This window comes from Lutzomyia longipalpis, chromosome 4 (assembly GCF_024334085.1).
Source record: "Lutzomyia longipalpis isolate SR_M1_2022 chromosome 4, ASM2433408v1".
NCBI lineage: Eukaryota > Metazoa > Arthropoda > Insecta > Diptera > Psychodidae > Lutzomyia > Lutzomyia longipalpis.
In genome coordinates, this window is record NC_074710.1 from 18,060,709 (window position 1) to 18,082,459 (window position 21,751).

A 21,751-nucleotide genomic window follows, 5' to 3' on the forward strand; every position below is an offset into this window, starting at 1 on the left:
AAAAAAATCAAGTTGAAAATCATTCAAATACGGAAATTTTATAGCACAAAATTATTGTTACATTTTTATAGTAAAAATCAGAGAAAAATATTCAGAATTATTGAAACATCTGAATCTCTTTGATGTTTAGGATTTTATGTGATTACTAAGGAAAGTCAATCATAACGCGTCCAGTTATAAGAGTTGGTGTCCCACAACGTGTAGAAGTTTGTTTATGCGTTGTAATACTATTTGTGAGGAGTATTAGTAGGCAAAGTTTATTTTTTTTGTGAAATTCAGCAATTTGATGCATAAAAATGTTCATATCTCTAGTTCTATAACACCTACAGAAATTTCATGATTAGTTCTAGAAAGGTCTTGAAATAAGCTATAATTTGACATATATCTCAATGATTTTCAAGGTCACCTCTAGAACACAAAGTGGCGGATTTTTGTTTCACAAAAAGAGTTTTTCGCATTTTTCGTCTTGAAGGAATGGTTCTAGAGGTTTCTGATGTTCTAGAAAGTTGTAGATAATTGCAAAACCTTTAATTTGATACCAAATTGAGCAAAATCAGACAAGTAGTTCAGGAGATATGGCTCTTAGAACTTTTCAAATTCAAGAATTTTTCAAACTGCGATATCTTCTAAACGGCGACATAGAATTTCTTCATTTTCGGACTGGTGATAGATATTGAGTCAGGCTACAACATATCAAAATTTAAAGGAAATCTATAACAGATGTTCGGAGATATTGCCCTTTAAAGTTAGGCAATTTTTGTTTTTGTTTTTAGCGCCTCTTGCGGATGTTTTTAAAACTTGAAATGTTCTAGACAGTTGTAGGGCTTCTCAATACCTTTCATTTGATACCAAGATGATCAAAATCGGTCAAGCCGTTCTCGAGTTATATCGAAAAAACACTTTTTGCTTTAGGCCGCCATATTTGCTAAACCGCTTGACCGACTTTCAAGTATGATTTGTTTATGAAAACATCTCACTGAGCTCTACAACATACTAAAATTTCAGATCTCTAGCGGTAAGGGAAGTGGTTGACGGTATTTCAAAATGGCGGACGGCAGCCATCTTGGATTTTGAAAATGCGAAAAAATGAAATTTTACACCCACATTTCTATAGAAAACTTCAAACCCGAAGTCTCTATCTATTACCGTTCTTGAGCTATAAGGCAAAGTTTGGCGCACCGGCAGGACGGCAGGACGGCAGGACGGCAGGCCGGCCGGATCAAAAATTTTCCACCACCATTTTCGTAATGTGGGATGTCTAAAACGTGCTCATACCAAGTTTAAGCCCGATCTGAGGTGGTCGGTTTTTCCGACGATTACAATACTTGGTGTTGGCCACGAAGTGGAACACCAACTAATATCATAATTGTTGGTGTGTGTCTAGAGTGCTATAAATTCGTTTTTCATCATAACGAAAAAAATTAGAAATTATTTATAAAAAATCAAACCCAAAACCATGAAAATTGTTCTATTAAAATAATAAACTTTGGAGATAGCCGAACAGATTATTTAACAGTTCATAAAGTGTCTTAAATAAAAAAAATATTATTTTTTAAATAATTTTCCTTTTACAGTATCTTTTCCTATTATTTCATCTTTAACTTTCTTTAAAAAAATATTTTAAATTAAATAATAATGGGAAATTTAATAAAAATCTTTTAAAAATTATTCCTTTATAGCAGATATGTGTCTTGTCTAGAACTGTCCAAAAAAAACTTCTTCTCATACTCAAGAAGAATTATTTTTTATTACAATTTCTATTCAAATACAAATTAACAATTAATAACATTTTTTGTATAAAATTATTAGCAAAATCATCTCAATTAACTTAAAAACAAAATCACTTAAAATAAATAATTTATTTAAGAAAGAATAACTTTGAAAAAAAAATTAAATTTCTTTTCCAGTAAAACACTTCATGCTGATTTGGTCACCACGTGGTTGAACTTTTGAGGTGAAAGAGTGTCCGTAGAGAGCATCAAAAGTTAGCGCAGCAGCAGCAAAGACAAAAAACTCGTAATTTTTTTTCTCTTGCTTCCCGCCAAAACAACGACACAGTGGAAAAAGCTCAAGGAGTTCCAATTCTGAACGCTTCCGGTGAGTTTTTCTCAACATTTTTCTTCGCATATTTTGTCTGTCGCACACGCAAAAAAGAGGACAAAAAGTCCAACAATAAGAAGTCTCAATGAGGGGCTTCTTCGTTTTTTTGTGCTGTGTGCTTTACTCAATGGTCAATGTTCCCCCCAACCAACAAGTCAACCCATTTAGACAACCCAAGAACATCATCTCACGCTCCTTTTGCTTTTGGGGAGCTCTGTGAGTTTATTGAGCATTCATTGTGACACGTGTTTTAGCGGACATAAAAATGGTGTTGGGATGAGTTGGGTTTAAGTAATAAAATAATTTTAATATCATACGATAAATTTACGTTGATTTTTTTCACATTTTATCCTTCATACTTCGCGCACAACACACACAAATTGATAAGTGCGAGAAAATTTATTTACGCGCGCGGTGTACGTTTGAATAAATTTTAAGAGCCATTGCAATTTTAATCAGAGCCTGAACTATACAGCAAAGGTGATAAATTCAAGTACTTATCTCAATGGGATTCGCGCGGATGATAAATTATTTTTAATGAGAATCTCTCACTGAGAATATGCAAATTCTATATTAGATGATGGCTTCGTTTATTTGTTCGCAATATTTGATTTATTTTTTTATTATGTTGAGACATTCTCTGAAAAAAATTGATTGGATTGAAAAATTAAATGAATTATAATTAAAATTTATTAATTAATAATTTTGTGATTAAGTGGAGGCGCCTGGTAAAACAAAGAACATTCATAAAAATTCTTAGAGCGATTTTTAGGCAAAAAAGAGAAAAATAATAAATACCAGGCGTCCCCATCTAAATTAAAAACTATTTTTTAGTTAAAAAGAATGATAGATAGCAATCACCAGGCGCCTCCATCGTAGTTTTATTGATAAATTGATTGAAAAATTTAATGAATAATAATTCAAATTTAGTAATAATTTTGTGATCAGATGGAGGCGCCTGGTAAAATATAGACCATTCATAAAAAAAAATGATTCTTAAACAAATTTTGTGTCAAAAAGAGAAAAATAATAAATAGCAGGCGTCCTCATCTATTTAAAACTTTTTTTTTTGTTAAAAACAAAGATAGATAGAAATCACCAGGCGTCTCCATCGTAGTTTTATTGAGAAATTAAGCTAAATTCGTAGTTTTCAACATAGAGATTCTAAATTCGTTTTAGATAAGAAAAGAGATGTTAAAAAATATTTGGCGGCTCCATATTTTAATTATTAAACTATTGAATTGCAAATAAAAGAATCAGAAGTCTTTTTGATTTAATTTTTTTCATTTTGGAGCATAAATTGAACTCCCAGATAACTACCTGGCGCCTCCATTTCATTTTTAAAGATAATTCTTAATTACTTTTATCAAAAAAGGGATACTTTTAACAATATTTTACTGAAAACTTCTTAAAACTTCAACTAGAAATTCACATGAAAATCAGCATAACATTAAACATTTTCTTAGCACATAAAATTATTTAAATATTGGAAAAACAAACGTTATTATATAATTTTTCTCATCATGTTATTCAATTAAAAATCTCAATTAATTCGTCCCCGCACCTTGATTTACTAATTAAGCAATCAGCTTTTTCATTTGAACTTTTTAAAGCTCTTTATATTTAGGTCTTTTTAGTGATTAAATTCTTGATTAACAACATAAATAGTAGCAAAAAGACGTAGACTTGCGGGGTTTTTTTTTTGCTGCATTAACTGAGTTTCACAAATTGAGCAATAAAATGGCATGTTGTGGAATATTGTTCGGTGTGCAAGAAAAGTTGTACAAAAGATAGCAATAATGAGATCATCAACGATGCTAATATATTCTAATTATGGCATTACGATGGAAGAACGATGGAAATAAACACTGCGACATTGACACGTGCCTCCCGGGAATTATCACAAAAAGCATCTTAATTCTTTTTCTTCTTCTCTCTTTTTTTAATCACTTTGTGGATTTTTAATCACATTAATTAAGAATATTTTACTACCTCTGTCGCGCCTATAGTACCAACAAAACCCTTGACAAAAGCACAAGAAAAGATTGATCTAGAAATTAAAATATTTTGGGCTTGAAAATTAATCAATAAGATTGAAAATTCAATGATAGATCATTTGATTTGTTGGAAGAAGACCAAAGAAGGAACAGATTGAGAGGCAAAAAAAGAACAGAAAATACTCGAGAGGATGAAGGAAAAAAAATGGCCACAAAGGCTGGAAATTACTTATAATTGCAGCCATCCTAGCCACACACAATTAAGCAATAAAAGTTATAAATTGTATGCTCTTCTCTTCACAGAACCATTTCTTCTTCTCCTTATTTATTTGTGTGCCTGTTATTATTATCATCATCGTCATTATAGCGCTGCTATATATCTATGCATACACATAGTATGTATTTTTTAAATATAGCAACAATTATGTGGATTCATTTCAGATATAATGTGAAAATAAAGTTCGTGACTTTGTTGTCTGTTCGCGCGGTGTAGCCCACTCAACAGGGGTGTAGCTAGGGAAGGTGTCTGAGTGTCTAAATACCCCAAAATTCAGGCAATTTTGGTTTTCCATTTTAAAGATTAAAATAAATTATTATTAGACTAAAAATTAAAACAAGAAAATAGGATTTTTAAGTGTTATAAAAAGAACGTTAAACGTTAGAAAAGATACGTCAAATCTTCAATAGAATCCACGAATGTTAAAATAAATTCAAACGTTAGAATTAACATGTTTTGAACGAAAAGAAATGTTTAAAGGTTAAAATAAACGCTAAACACGAAATAATACGTCAAACCGTTCAACACGAAATGTCAAGAATTAAAAAAATGTCAATTGATAGAAAAGAGACTTCTAACGCTAAAGAAAATTATCGAATTTTAAAACAGACGTTAAGCGATAAAACAAACATCAAATAGTAGAAAAGGAACGTTAAACGTTCAAATGAGAACATTAAAAGAAAAATCAAATGTCACAATAAATGTCAACGGTGACGTAAATGTCAATTAAAAAAAAAGACTGACAAACGAAAAGAAACGTCAAATGTTCAATAGAGTCAACGAAAGTTAGAATAAATTCAAACGTTAGAATAAACGTGTAGTGAACTTCAAGTCTTCTAAAAGTGGTGCTCAAGGTAAGGTGTCAAACACACAAAATAACGTCAAACAACGTCAGAAATAGCAAAAATCTGAAAAAGTACGTTAACCGTTCAACACGAAACGTCAAGCATTGAAATAAACGCCAATTGGTGGTAAAGAGAGCTAAAGCACCACTCAATACCACTCATCGCTGGGGTTGTGGGTTCGATTCCCACAGCGGCTTGCCGTTTTTCTGGCCTAGTGCTTCCTTCCCTTTCTTTCCTTTCTACTCCACAGCTATTCCTTTCCTGCTCGGACGATTTGTGCAACTACGAGATGGAGCCAACATCAGCATCAGTGCCATCTGTAGGGCGGAGGGACAACAGTAGCCACCAGTGTCCATAGCTATGCCGGTCCACCAGCGATAAATGTGCAGCTGCTAGCAGTCAGTGCCTGTGTTTGCGGAACTTCCTGTATGGGTCGGAGCCAATATCATCAGTGCCATCTGTGGGCGGAGGGACGACGCTGATCATGGAACTGCACTGTGGTTCATAAAGGCGAAAGAGTGCCAATGCTAGCAGCCAGCGCCTGTGATAGTGGAACTTCCCGTGCACCATCATCTCCGACAGGATCTTCCCTCCACCCAAAACAGTCTACCGCGACTAGGTGTGGAGTAATCTTCCGAAAGTTCTACATAGTTAGTGCAACTTGGATCAAATAGAATTTGTGAACAGTGTAGTAATGTGTAAAATTGTAGGAATGAATAAAGAATTATTATTATTATTAAAAATTAATGTCAATTGAGACTTTTAACGCTAAAGACAATGCCAAGAGTCAGAAAAGTTTTTTTTTAACAATTAGAAAACCTTGAGCAAAAATCGTTGAACGTTAAAACAAACGTCAAACGATAAAATAAATGTCAAGATTTAGTAGAGGTACATTTAACGTTCAAATGAGAAGATTAAAAGGAAAATTAAATGTCAATCACAACAAAAAATGTCAATTAGTAAAAGAAGACTGTCAAACGTTAGAATTGCACAAAAAGCCGCTAATTCAAATGAAATAGTCGTTAATACACTGTTTTAGCAGACTATTTCAGTCATTAAAAATCTCAACTTTTAAAGAAATTTTTCTAATTAATAAACTAACCCTCTAGCTTTTATTTCTGACTACACCCCTGCCAATCATGAGGGGAAATCAGCGGGGCACTCAAAGTGCGTCATAATGAGCTTCAATCAAAATTATACCCGAAATGTATATAATTTCTCTGAATGAGCGCGCAAAAGAGATGTCTTTTCCTCCAGTGCGACGCGACTTTATCACACCAACAACGAACGAAGAAGTGGCATAATTAAGTGCGATAAAATTTCTTGTTGTCACTCAGTTTGTCATCTAATTGTACACGGAGAATGAGCTCATCTTGGTGCCTTTCTTGTGTGTCCAGAATTGCTCATTTTGTGTTTTTTTTTCTTACCCATTTCTTGGGCAGTAAGCGCCCCCGTCCATGAAGAATGACAAGAACAGAAGGAAACGTCGCTAAGAAAATTTTATGCTAATATTTGGATGTCTCGCACGCATCTTTTTGGCACTTTGTCGGCACTCAAAAAAAAAAAACTTTTACCAACACGAATAAACACAATTTATAGCACGAGAAACATCATTGAGATGCTTATCGGGGGACTCTCTTTTAATACTCTTGTGCAGAGATGAGGAATCTTTAGAATTTATTATACATCTGCACTGACTTTCCCACCCAAATCGCATCGATAGAGCTTCTCTTTTGACGCATAGAAAATTCTATAATAAAGTGTCCAAAGAACTCACAGCGTGGAAATGTAAACACCCAAATTTGTGGAAATTTATTACACAAAATTAGAATTTTAATGGAAAGATTTAGAAAGAGGGAGAGACAAGGGGGGTTTATCTGGATGAAATTATTTGGATTATTCGCTCGCTAATATTCGGATGATTTGCCAAGTAAATTCAAATATAAATCTAAGTCTAAAAATGCTAGATTTAAGCATAAAAATACTTAAATTAACCCGAATAGTAATAAATTCAAGCTAAAAAGTAATAAATTCAACGGAAAAAAGAGAATAAATTTAAGCTGATAAATATTTGGTTTTAAGTCCCCCAAAACAGCACAGATTGAGGAACAAAACTTTATAAAAAAAATCACTAAAGTCTAAAAGAGGACTAAATTTAAACGAAAAAGTAGTAAATTATTGTTAAAAAGTAGTAAAATGAACCCAAAAAAAAGGACCAAATTCAAACTAAAAAGTCCTAAATAAGTTTTTGGATATTACGTTTGGTTTTGAGCAAAAGATATTTATGTAAATCTTCAGAAATATTTATATGATTCGCTTAAAATACCAAAATATTCACCAGATAAACACCCCTTGGAGAGAAAGAGGAGTTTGGTACACAAATAATTTACAAAACAGTTGAAAAATAACGCGAAAATGTGCTTTAGAAAGAAGTTTAGTCATTTTTGGGCATGTGATTTGTAGAGAAGCTTTAATTTTCCTAATAATAAAAATCAGTTATCAGTTGCAAAGAAATATGTATGTTCTTATTAGCTTTTCTTTTCCTTTTCTTGTCCTTCAACAATATTTATCTTTCTCCTTTTCTGCATTCCAGTGATGCCACAAGAAATTCTTATTCTATGTGTTTTAAACTAAAGCATAAAAAAGATATTAAAGGGATTTTTTCTTTAGTCTCTTCGCGGCATTTGGCGGGATTTTTGAATGGCACACGCTCTTCTATTACACGGATAATGTCTCAAAGAGACCAAAGAGGTTCTACCTTCTCCACTTAAGTGGGTACTTATAGACGGAGCAATTCAGCAGTAAGTGCTATGGTGGTGGGTCAATGAAATGGTCAAATGGAGACACACACCGGGGCAAAGAGTTGAGCGAATGCCGCGAATGAGGGACGCTCATTTGAAAAATATCGCCGACGGCTGCCCACAGATTTACGGCGATCGCTCCGTAATTGAAAATTAATTGCTTTTTCACGATTTCTGTGGTAAACATTCGCGCGAGTTGGATCCGCCGCATCTCCCCCTCATGACGTTTTTTTTTCTTCTTTCATTTCAAACCTCCTCAATGGCCCCTCATTCGCCATTTTAACATACAAAATGCGAATCTCGCGGAATTCTTCTGCGGGGGTACAGCGAAGGAACCACTCTTGCATGTTCACGATGAAATTAAAACCTCCAAAGCCAAAAATATGTTGTTGGTGTTGTGTGTGTGTCTGTGTGAATGCGTTGTGAATGCAAAAAGGTAGAAAAAAGGTCAACTAAAACATAATTTCTTCAGAGCAGCATTTGTAGGTATTAATTATTTGGTTGTTCGATTAAGTGAAAGGGGAATGAAAGTTATACTCCAAAAACTTTACAGAAATTTAGCACTCAATGGGTAGAAGAAAGTCCCATTGAAGGCTTTGAAGGAATTGTGAATTTCTTTGAGTAATTTATCCCCCGTTAAAAGGGGCAAAAATTTGCAAGAAATAAAACTAATAACCGCAAATGTTTTTAAACTAAACTTGTTTAAAATATTTTATAAATCGAAATTAATTTAAAAAATTTTCCTTCTTCCGCAATTCTTTAAGTGGAATTCTATGTCTGCACTCTGAAGAATTTAATTCTTCTGGAGCTTTTGGCCCTGCTTGAACTGTTATCATTTTCCAAAAATTGAGCCTTTCTCCTATTAATTTTATTGCATTTTTAAGCTAAAATTAAGACTTAAACTATTTTTTTTTCTTTTGTAACTGCAAAGAGAATTAATAAAGATTAACACTTGGATGATCGAGGTTTCTAACCTAAAAAGATTGATCTTCATTTTCTCTCAGAAGAAAATATTTTTCCAAGTTTTCTTTCGACGATCTTGAAGTAATAAAACTTCCCTAAACACAGATGTAGAATTTATCACAAAATGTTAAATTAATTTTAATTCTGTGGCGATTGAAAAAAGCCGAATTGGCCATTTTGGCCAGCAAAATCCTCCAAGAGTTAAAAAAAAAATGTATTTGACAGTATATTTGACAACTATCGTTATCTGTCAAAATTATGACATTTGCTGTCATTTTTACACATTGATGTTAATTTTCTGCAAATTTTCCTTAGTTTACAGCAAAGTATAAAAAATAAATCTCTAAAAAATCTTTTAGAAAAAAAAAAAGATTTCTTTGATCTACAAAAAGTCGAACTGGCCACTTTGGTCAGCAAAATCCTCCAGGGGTTAATTACGAAATATTAAAAGAATTTAGTCATTTATTAAAGCCAACAAAAATTCCCTTAAAAATGCAAAGAATAACGCACTGCTGTTTTTTAAACATTTTTTGATACATAATCGATAACTTAAAAAAAACTGTTTTTATTATATTTGTAATATTTCATGCATTGAAAAGGAATAAAAAGCACAATTGTGACGTCATTGTATGCATTTTCAGGTGAATCTATTCAGCCTTTTTTCTCAGATGATCCCAGTGCAGAAAGGGGAGGTTTTTTTGGGATTCCTTACTTTTTTTCTTTGATTCTCTACAAAATTACGTGTGTTTTCCAAATGTTTCTTTAATTTAGGAATTTTTCTATACAAAAATGACTAAACTCCTTTATTCAACGACATCTATGGCATGAATTTTCCACGAATAAAATCAATAAACATTTCAATAATTAAAGCTCAAGTTTCTAGCTATATATCCTTCTCATTTTCTTAGGGGGGTGGTGGGTACAGCATAATCTCATGAATAAAATCATCCCCAATACAGATCTATCTTTGGATGAAATCCATTGACCTCCCACCACCCCCACCCAGACCGCAAATAAATATAAAGAAAATAAGGCGAAGGAAATGAGAAGGCTCTCCATTTCTCATTGGATTAATCCAGAATTCATGTGATTTGTGTCATTTTGTCTCACAGAGATATCAATCACAAAACACCACAAGACCCTCTTTTTCTTCCCAAAGCACAAGAGTTTGATGTGTCGTAAAATTTAACGTCCTTCTGCCCTAATTGCCCCGTATTCGGCAGTGGTGGGGTCACAGGGTTAAGGGTTGGTGGGAGGATGATGAGTTCGCATTGAGCGCGTATATGGGGGAAATTCGCAAATAAAGAGACGCCCGGTGGCAAGTGGAGCTGCCTGGTGCTGTGCTGCTACTTCTTCGTATTGCCTACCGCCAGTTCCGCCCCACTGGAGCTCCTCTCGTGTCGAAGCTGTGGGAAAAATTTGTGTGAGAGTGTTGTCTTCAACCCATGACACGAGCCGTCTGTTGCCTTTTTGGCGTGCGATGGGCACGGAGAAAAAAAAAACACGAGAGACGCGCAGAGATGGGAACGATGGGTTTCTCTTAAATGTTCTGTGTGAAATGGCTATATACAATACATATCTGTATATATATAAAAGTTGTGCAAACGTTGAAAGCGCCGGCCGAAAGGCACGCGACAATTTGTTGACGTAGGTCTTGGGTGCGAGAGCGGTAGACGTTCAAAGCGTGGTGGCGGAAATGTGTGTTTGTGTGTGTTGGAATGTGGGTGGGCACCCACCCACCCTTGTCTGCGTCGTGCCGGTAGCAAGAGAAAATTCCTTCTGGAGAAAAAGTCACAAAAAATGTATGTGGGGATGGTGAAAGTCAGAGAAGAAATCCTCTCTCTGTGTAATAGATTAGGGTAGCTCACGTGGCAAATGATTTTCTTTTACACCCCTCATTGTTATGTTACAGGGTGACCTGTGGGGTGACTTGTAAAGGAAGGAAATTTCCCTTCTTCCTTGAAATTTTATCTTTAACAATTTCCCAGAGAATTTTTAGGAAAAAAAATGAAAGTACAACATTTTCCTTTTATTTTTGAATTTCAATTTTCCCGCGCAGAAAATTGCCTTTCGAACCTTTTGCTTCCACAATGTGAATACAATGAGTTAAAAAGGATATCCTCCACAATGTTCTTCGGTATTTCCACCCCCCAACACCCCATCACACCACCAACACCATCCGCTTGTAACCATTTCAAGGCATTTTAGATAAATTGTAAATCGATCATTGGGAAATATTCCAGCAATTTTCACCCACACACCTCATGAATGTACAACAGATAACGTCGCATCGTGGCGAATCACAACGCAATAACACCTCCAACAGTATCTCCTGGCAAAAGCTAATTTTTAATTCAACACCCTCCACCGCAACTTTCCACCCCAAACCCACCACTTACCCCCTTTTATATGTATCTCTACATAGCTCTGGGTATTTATAGAGATTACCGTTGGGGGCTATTAAATTGTGGCAATGGCCGCCCTGAAAGGGGTCGGGGGAGGCGGGAGAATAGAAAACAATATAATTTCACCCTCTCCTCACAACAATGGGATTCGTGCAGATGCGAATGAACCACCCTCCCCCCCGTGTCGATTCAGTTGCGTTTGCCGCGCGCTCTATCGTCGCCAATAAATCTTTATGGGTATCCCACCGCTGCCACCAATTGTAGACCCCCAACAATGTCACCCTTTTGGGAACAACACCCTTCTGCTACCTTTTGGATTCCAGGCCAAGGTGCAAAAGAGGGACGGTTTGGCAGCAACCAACCCCCACGCGTACAACCAAATACCACTCAATTGTTATTGCACTACAATTCGTCACAAAAGCCCTACTAGTGGGGGCCATAGAGGCACAGAGAGAGCGAATCTCAAAGGCAGGAAGAATAAAAATCCACCGAATAGAGCTTTGAATTACATTTCAAACAAAAAGCTAATTGGTTTCTCTTTCGTTTAAGCTTAAAAGATAATTTATTGTCCTTTTAAATATTTTAGGAATAATGTTTATAGATTTGCAGGGAAGGGAAGATTGGAAAAACGTTCTTTCAGAGATTTGTTGTAGAAGAAAGTTGATTCAAGAAATAGATTCCTACCTCATTTATTTAATTTTAAATATTTTTTATTGAATTAGCGATGGAAATATATAAAATGCAATTATTCGGAATATATTCACTTTTTTAATGAATTATTCGGAATATTAGGAGAACTAAATAATTACAAGAGAGAATAAAATGTCATTTAGTGCTTTAATCGTAAATAAACCGAATATTTATAAATATAAATAAGTTTTTCTGCTGAATATCGGATTTGAAGGTTAAAAATGAATAGAATTTGTCAAAAATTATCAATATTCATTAAAATTCTGCAAAAAAATTTAAATATTCCATAGATGAGTAGCCCTTTGGCGAATACTTAGAGCAGTTTCAGAATATTTGTAAAATATTGAAAATATAGAGAGATTAAGTGTATTTAAAGAAAATAAATAAAATTATTTATGAATAGGAATGAATAGAATTATTTTTGAATTGTTTTTGTAGAAGTAATACAGTAATACGGAAGGAGAATAATACTCCTAAAAAAATATTTGAAATTATTTAATATCTTTTATCAAAATGTTAACAATTTTTTTTAGATTAATATTTCTAAATATTTTGCAAATATTCTTAATTTTTGTACGAATATCCGGAATATTTTTTAAAATATTCGGAATATTTTAGGAATATCACAAAATTTGACGAAAAATATTTGTAAAATGTAAATATTAAACAACTTCTCTCATTTTTGCCCCTTAAAAATAAACCTTCAAGTTCAGTGACCTTCTTCTTTTAATTTTGTTAAAAGTAATAAATTCTTCTTCAGTTTTTATTTTCTGATTAAAATCTTTCAAAATAATATTAAATTTCAATTCACCACTGAAAAAAAACCTCTTAAAAAAATCAACTAAATTTTCCTCCCGAAGAAATAAATAAATCTTCAACCATAGCTCAAATATATATTTGGCTAAATAGTAAAATTAATTCAAAGAATCTTCGTGAAAAAAAAATTCTTTCATGTAGCAATAAATAACGAAAGACAGTCTCGAATATCTATTCATATTCCGGCATCACTCACCTCTCTCTTTTTTCTCTCAATAAATTTCCTTTTAATGTGTGTCACAGACACATTCTTGAGCAGAAGTTATTCACCCCTCTGTTGCAAAATTATTTTTCCCGCGAAAATGAGCGCAATTTAAATGTGAATCTCATTTTGATTTTCACGGTGATAAAAATTCCAACCTTATCGCTGAGATTATGAGTGGCATGGGGTCATAGAGGGAGGAGGGTGGGGGATATTTTATTGACACGCGTAGTTTAAGAGGCACGAAGAGCGTCTTAATTGAGTTGGATTCGAGCCAGAAAATTTATCTCACGCTTCTGCACAATTTTCTTCGCAAAGTTCACAAAGAGAGGCAACAAAAATGCATCATTTCTGATGAATTCGTGTCATTCAGGGGAATTGTGGGCATTCTGCTGGGCCAACAGAAGAATTGTTTCATGAATGGGGCGATCTTCTCGCAGAAAGGAGCGAAGAAATCCACACGTTTGTCAACCTTTTGCCTAAACAATCTCTCCTGCCTTGAAGATGCAAATTGTGCTGCAACAATGAGTTGGTTAAGAGGCGGTTGGTAATCACAAATAGGAATCCCATGAAGTCATTTCATTTGCAATTAAATGACACGGACAGACCACCCTGACTGCTGCCACAAGCACCCCCCGTGCACACCTCCCAAGCCCCATTTGACTGAAGAGTAGGAGATTCCAAAGGAGTTTGTAACATGCATTTGTAATAAAATATAAAGTCAGGCCGATTAGTTGGCTTAACCCAACCACCGCCACCTTCAATACGGCGAAAAGAGCTCCTCGAGTTTGGTACAATATCAGCAAATGAATTATGCAAATTTTATCTCCTTCCCCGGCGTGGTTCATTTAGCTCCGCGGATGGCCGGGAGACAACGCGCGCCGTGTGGTTGCCTTCTACTGCGGGTTGATGCCTCATCCGATCTTGTGGGGGCCTTACATTAGCGTACAAAAGTGTGAGATCACCCTTTAGTACCCAATTCTCTGACTCATTTCTCGAGAAATTTTCATTAAATTCTTAATTTTTTATGGCTTTTGGCTGTTGCTTTTGCTTGGGATTTTTTGGTGAACGAAAATTGTTGAGAAATTGCGCGCGAATTGCTCATTAAGATGCTCTCAAAAGGCTTTTGTTGTTTTCTTTTATAATTAGCTCTGTGGCAAGTTTGATCTTTTAATTCTTATGAGAAATGAAAACTTCTTAATTTAAGCATAAAATTGAAAAATTTCTGCACACAATGCAGACAGAGATCAATTTTACAAAGATTTAGAGCTTACAATTAGAACAAGTACACTGTAATAAATCGATTGATTTTCTTTTTTAAATAATACTTTTATCGTTTTTAAAAATTATTAAAAATTGTTCTATAATTTATTTTAATCAAATATTAAGTTGTTGGAAGTACTTTACTTTACGCTAAGTGGGGCCCGGAGACTTTCATCTCCTTGTGCACTGCGGCCCATGTGGGCCTATTGTGCATCCCCTTTATTCCTACTCAATTACAATGTTTTTGTTACAATGTAGATTTTGTAGGGGGAGAGTCCCGTCGGTGGCGACTGCACGGGAAGTTCCGCAATCATTCAGCACTAGACGCTGGGCACTGGTGTTCGTTCGGCAGGCCACACAGTGTAGATCGGCTTTTTTTACCAGCGTTGTCCCTCCGCCACCAGATTGCTCTGTTCATCTTTGGCTCCGTCCCATATATGTATATAGGAAGTTCCGCAAACGCAGGCACTTACTGTATGCGGCTGCACATTATCGCTGATTGACCGGCACACGACTATGGGACTCTGTCTACTTGTTGCCCTTCCGTCTCGCAGATGGCGCTGATGCTGATGTTGGCTCCATCCCGTTGGGGGCAGCAGTCGTCCGAGCAGGAAAGGAATAGCTGTGGAGTAGAAAGGAAAGAAAGGGAAGGAAGCGCCAGGCCAGAAACGGCGAACCGCTGCGGGAATCGAACCCACAACCCCAGTGATGGGTGGTATTGAGTGGCGCTTTAGCTCTCTTTACCACTGGAGCTTAAGTTGTTGGAAGTATGATAATTTTTTTGAATTTTTCTTTTATACAAAATTTCTGCGAAATGGTAACTTCTAGAAAACTGTTAGAATTTTATAATTTCAAAAGCCTGAGGCATTCATACGATAACATTATGTAATAAGGGGAAAATAGTATTTAAAAACTACTAGAAATTCATTTAAAAATTCTCACTGTTTCAGTTAAAAAATAAACTTATTAAATACTAAAATAAGTGCAAAAAAAATTCTAGCAGTTTGCAATTTTGATTTCCTACTAAAAGAAAATTTATTTGCAAATACATGATTTTATAAAACGATGTAATAGGAAAGTTCTAGCAGTTTTTGTCTTGTAGAAAAAAGAAGAAGAGTCAGAACGTTTTTAAAATGCGCAGTAATCCCCAAAGGGTTAAAGTTAAGATTAAAATTGAATTCATTATGATCTAACCCCAAACGAAATTTAAAAAAAATCACATTTTTATCATTCTAAATCCATCTTATCAGCGTCTCCTTTCCTACAACAAATTCTTGTAAGAAGAAACATCTCGCGCGTAAACAAGATGACACCGTGTGAAGGACTCTACTGAATAATGAGCATTTGAAATTTTAATTTTATAGAAGCTTCGATAAAAAAAGAAATTCGTCAAATTGAATAAAATTGAATACTTGAAATTCAGAACAACATCCCAAGTAGAGGGCAAAGCATGCAAATTGCCAACATCTCTCAGTACATTCTTTTCTTTAGACGATGAAGAAGAACGAGAAAGAAAAGAAGGAAATGAAACTTCACGATCTTCTTGGATGGTAATGAAAATCTCCATGGAAGTGTACGGGTGAAGATTTAAGCGATCGTCTCTTTGCTAATTGATTAATGACTCCCAACTAACCATAGTCAAGGTACCTACATATGAACAGACTCAGCTTCTCTCCTTCATAGTTTAGTGCAAAACAGTTATAAGCCATTTTGCTTATTTTATTTTTGAATTCACACTCCATTACTTTGGATGGGTGCGAGATAGAGGTGAAAGAAAAGAAAAAAAAAAAGAAAATATCGATAAGAACGCGCCATGAGTAGACCATAATCGGGTGGAAAAATGGGAGAAAAATGTTTAAGGAGAGATTTTATTGAATTCTCATTCATGGGACCTTATCGTGACACGAGTTGGCATGCAAATTTATTCTGTCCGAGCACTCAATCGCACACACTTCTCCACAAACCCAGAGTTCGAAAAAATTGACGAGATTTCTTCTCTCTATCGTTGCTAACAGTCAGCTTCCATGGGATCACACTAAGGTGGCAAAACATTCTGCAAGAATGTCCGAGAATTTGTTCAGGAAATGATGTTGCGTTGTCAAAGGTTACGTTTTTTACTGAATTTTAATTTTAAACATTCAACGGGAGGTATTTTTGAATTTTAAATTGAAAGAAATTTTTCTAGCAGATTTTATGTCATATTTTTGACAGTTCATTTATTTTTTGACATATCTGTCAGTCTTTAGAGCATTGTTAAAATTCATGTAAATATTCTAATTCTTTTAAAAAAGATGAGTATTTGAAAATATACCAGGGACAGTTATTCATTTAAAAGAAATATTTATGAAATAAAAAATTGCAAGAATTGGTCGATTTAGACACTATATTTTTAACCCAACTATCATGAAAGAACTAATATTAGAACGTCTCATAGTGAAGTAAAATTGACCTGAATGTTTTCAAAATAAACTTACATATAACAGTTTCTTTTCATGGCTTGTTATATAAAAAACTGTCATAACTGCTAGAAAACTGTTTTACGTTTTTGTCTATAATTTTAATTGAAAATTCTGGTTTATTTTTGTAAATAATTTAATAAACTCTATTAATTGAAAAAGTGTTTAATCTTTAAAAAAAATTATTGCAAACTACTAGAAAACTTTTATATTATAACAAATATACAAGTTTTGTAAAAAAAAATCAACGTATTTTTTTAGGATCTAATTTCTGTACATTAAATTACTTTCTTACCACAAACTCAAAATTCTACTAATATTTGTGATAAAAAAAATTTTGTGTTAGAATTCTGTTATACTACTAGAAAAAAAAGTTTTATAATGTAGAAGACTACTGAAAGGCATTCCAAGTCAATAAATAAGTAATAAGAAACCAAGAAATTCATTAAAATTGAAAATCCTGGAATTTACTGTAGTTAAGACATGAACCAAGTATAACAGTTTTAGACAAAAAAAATCTTCAAAGAATTGTAAAATCAAGTGCAAAAAGTTCTCATTTTGGGCATTCTCTTCTATATTTTCACAGCTAATTTGCAACCTTTTCACTTCCTCAATTTTAATATCAATTTGCAGGAAGGTTATCAAATCAAAGGGAATTCTGTTAAATTTTTTAGAGAAAAAAGTTTTTCAATCTCTTCATCAAACACAAAAATAGTTCTCGAGATATTTTGATGGTAGAACGATGCTCTCTCTGTGTGTGGATTCAACCCCATGAGCACTTTAGGAATATTTTAGAGTTAACACGGAATCCCCACTCACCGACGGCAGTGCGAGAGAGATTATGTTTCTGCAACACCCAGAGACTAATTCGAAACTCATGTTATTGGTAGGCCAGCGGTCGTTGGGTTATCCGTGCAAACCACACCGAACACTCTGGCTCCTTCGACGTCTCTTCCTCCTCACATGGTCAGGCCAAAGTTGTGCTCCGGTGTGCTCATAGAGGGTGAAGAGGGCAATGGTTTGACGCTCAAGTGCAAGAAATTGGGAATTATTCACGGGACACGTGCACATTGGAGCAGCAGCAGCATAGTATACATAGTATGCACGCTATGTATGTAGGTATGTTGTGATTAATTGTGGGAGAGTATGTTGCAATTTTGTAGCATTAAAATAATAATAAAATGTAATAAAATAATCGCAATGGATAAGGAATTGACGCACACGGTTGGTGCTAATAAGTGCGTGAGATGGTGAAATGACAATTAAAAAAATAAAATCGATTAAAATTCGATTAATTGGAAAATATAGAAAATCATTTTCCCAAAGTATCTATTAAATAACGAGGAAGTAGCGTTTCAATGGGGGAAGAATTAAAAGGAGAAAATTTTCCCGCGGAAAAAAGGCGCAGCTTTGTAAATAAATAAAAATTACATTAGAGCTTACGGAGATGAAGGCATACTAAAGGAACAATTAGCATTTAATTTTGTCTTTAATGCAGCACCACGAGCGAGATTTCGCAGCACGGTGTGTGAGACAACAGCGTGTACAAATCCCATGAGGTGAACACGTGAAGATGATGATAAAAGTTAATTAACAATCTTTTAATAATAATCTTGATATTGTATGTAATCTGAGCGATGTGGATTTGTTGCAATTTACACACAAAATGCAACACACAGCGCATTTTTTCTTCTCTCAACTCCCCGAACATTAAATCATTTCATTCTTCTTCTGCAACTCATTTTATTAATTAAATTTGCATTAACGCATAAATAATAATTTAACGTTAAATTACATTTCAATCTAACACATTTACCTGCCACCATCGCAGCACAAACACTTAACAAGTAGTTTTCCAACCATCTTCGGCATCTCGCGTATTTTACTTCAATGTAGGTAGGTTAGAGGTACATACATATATTTATATTAAACCATAATTGAGTATTAAAACGTTCTTGATATTTTAATGATCACAAAACCTGCAGCAGCAGAGCTTCTCTCGATGCTTTTCAGAGAAATTTTTCCACATTGCATTTGAGAAGGAATTCGGCCACTTTGAAGGTGGAATCCGGGAGATTGTGAATGAAAATTATATATAAAAAATTAATTGATGATTTTCCTTTCAATGTTACATAGCGTCCGGTTGGATGTTTTCCGAGAAAATTATTAATTTGTATTTTGTGGGAATTTTTTTTTAATATCCGAAGCATTATTTGTAGTTGTTACATTGTATAGCGAAGGAGAGTAGGTAGTTTGAGGTATATTTATGTGGAATTATTCTGAAATGCAATCATAAGAAGGAAGCAATACTAACGTTTAACCGTTGCCTAATTTTTTTTTAATATTGTGAGCCCTATTCAGCCCTTCCGATGAGCAAAAGACGATCGATAAATTAAGCTTCCGTTATTTGCCGCTGAGGCGCTGCCATCCTATCTTACACAAATAATATCAAATTTTTGGTATTATTTGATCGAATTTGGCTAAATTTTTCCTTTGTTGATGCATTATAAATAAAATCAAAGCATTTTGTAAAAATATTTGCAAAAAAGACATTTGAAGAAAAAATATTCTTGTCAAAAAAAACAGTCGATCGGAAAAGGGCTGTATTTTGAATTTTCAAGTGCCATTTTTTTTAACAAAAATATATTTTTACAAGTTTCAGTATATAAATCGCTTTGCTGATATTTATAAACTATAAAAAATGCGTATTTTAGCTAAATTCGGCCGAATAATACTAAAAATTTGATATTATTTGCGCAAAATGGCATGACAGCGCCACAGCGGCAAAAAAACGGAAGTTTCATTTACCGATCATCTTCTGCTCATCGGCAGATCGTCTTGCCGATCGGAAAAGCTAAATACAACCTCAAAGCTCTTTTAATTTAATTTTTAACGTTACACATAACCCAAAAATTCAAAATTGTTTAATTTTAACGAATTTTTAACGTTCAAAAATCCCATTTTCTTTCATAATTTATTTATTTAAATTTTTTACAAAATTGATCACATAACTTGTGAAAAAAATCCCAAAAATGTATTAAATACAAAAAAATTCCAGCCACACCTCATATAACAGATAACTTGCATTAATTACAAGTTTTTGTGTCTTGTTATGCTGATCTTGGGCAACATGTTAGCCAATTAAACTTGTGTTTAACTAAATGAGACAAATAATCGTGAGTTGGCAAATGAATGTGAGAGACATTCGCCCCGCTGTGTGGCTCATTGCCGGAGAATTATGGTGGTGCGCACAAAAATGAAGAGGTGGGATGGAAAAGTCTCAATAAATGGGAATTTTTGCAATTATTTCTCACAGCTCCTTTTTGCATGGACAAGCCATTGAGGATTGCACGGGGAGTTTTCTCAGTTGCAACTTTCTTAAGCTGTATCTTATGCTTCTGGGTGATTCATTCAAATTGATCACCAAGCATTTGCATACATCGTACGTTGATTTTTTTTTCTTTAACTAAACACATAAAAATTGAGAGAAATTATTAAAGAAGAAGGTACCTACCTCATTTGGGGGCATTTTTATTAAAATATCGAACACATTTCGGGGGGCATCTGCAGTCCCAAAAAAAAACAGACAAAAAAATGAGAAATTAAAGAATTATATCCCCAAGAAAGATCATTAAAAAATAATTTGCAATATTATGTGGACGGAAGCTACGGAATGAGTGCGTGTGTTGGGGGTTCACTGTGTGTTGGAGAAATGGAAATTAAAATTTGTATTTTTATACAAAAAATGCGTAAAGATAAAAATACATTGAAGTGTGTCTCCCCCACCCACCCCCACATTTCAGCATTTTTTCCGTCGTACAAAATTTTGGTTAAAGTATCACATTATGAGATTGTGGAAATGCCTCCTCTCTCTCTCTCTGTGAGACAGAGATGAAAAGGCCCCCAGAACATATTGCGCGGAGTCTGTGGGGCAAAGGAAAATGCTTCTGCTGAGAAATAGCAAAACCACTTTAGCCTTTCGCAATTTTCACAAAAACTCATTAATTTATTAATGCGACTGAATTTTTTTCTCTCTCTTCGTCTTCATCATCATATTTATAAACTCTGCTTGGTACGTATAATGTCGCACTGAAACACATTATTAAGCAGTGATGAATAATGATGGGGTGTTCCATCCGTTGTATATTTTTATAACATAATTCCTTTTTGAATTCTTTTCCACTTTTATTTGGTGTGTGTGTGTGGCGAGAAAAAGAAACGAAGATATTGCTGCAATTTCTTCGCATTAATGTTAATTCAGACACAATGATAATTTGCTCATAGATAGCGTAATTTGCAACAATTCCATAAACATTTGAATTAAATTGCACGGAAATGGAGGGAAAAGGAATGATTAAGAAGCTTTTTTTTCGTTTTAAAAAATTTTTGAACGATTTCTTTAAGAAGATGCATTTTTGGGGCTAATTTAATTAAATAGAAGGGGGCTAAATGAGTCATTCACTTTTTAAACATTTACAGACACGATGTGGTACGAAGAAACCCGATCGTAGCGCGACGAAAAACGAGGAGCAACGTGAGAAATTTTTTAAGTCAAAATTACATTTAGGAACTAATTTATTTACACAGAATGTTAGATAATTGGGTTGATTCTGTTTAAAAAAAATATCTTTTATTTTAGTACTTTTTTTTTTAGTACTTTATAACAATCCCCTTAATCCCTTTTATAAAACACTGAATTAAATTGCACGAAAATTGAGGGAAAAGGAATGATTGAGAAGCTTTTTTATAATAAAAAAATTTAGACGTTTTTTTTAATGCATTTTTGGGGCTAATTTGATTACACAGAAGGGGGCTAAATGAGTCACTCAATTCCGTCATAACAAAAACACGATATGAACCTAAGAGTAGAACAAAATAATACGATGAGCAAAGAGAGAAATTTTTGACGTATTTTGGGGCTAATTTATTTATACAG

At 34.2% G+C, this 21,751-nt stretch overlaps 1 protein-coding gene across 6 annotated transcripts in view; it reads left to right on the top strand.

Moving 5' to 3' along the window:
* The window catches only part of LOC129795343 (POU domain, class 6, transcription factor 1), a 174,011-nt gene that overhangs the window by 14,103 nt on the left and 138,157 nt on the right, over window positions 1-21,751 (top strand). For all 6 annotated transcript variants that reach the window (XM_055836561.1, XM_055836558.1, XM_055836559.1 and 3 more), the window contains exon 2: window positions 1,908-2,097. The gene's annotated coding sequence lies outside the window, so the exon portion shown is untranslated. The remainder of the gene's footprint in view (window positions 1-1,907; window positions 2,098-21,751) is intronic.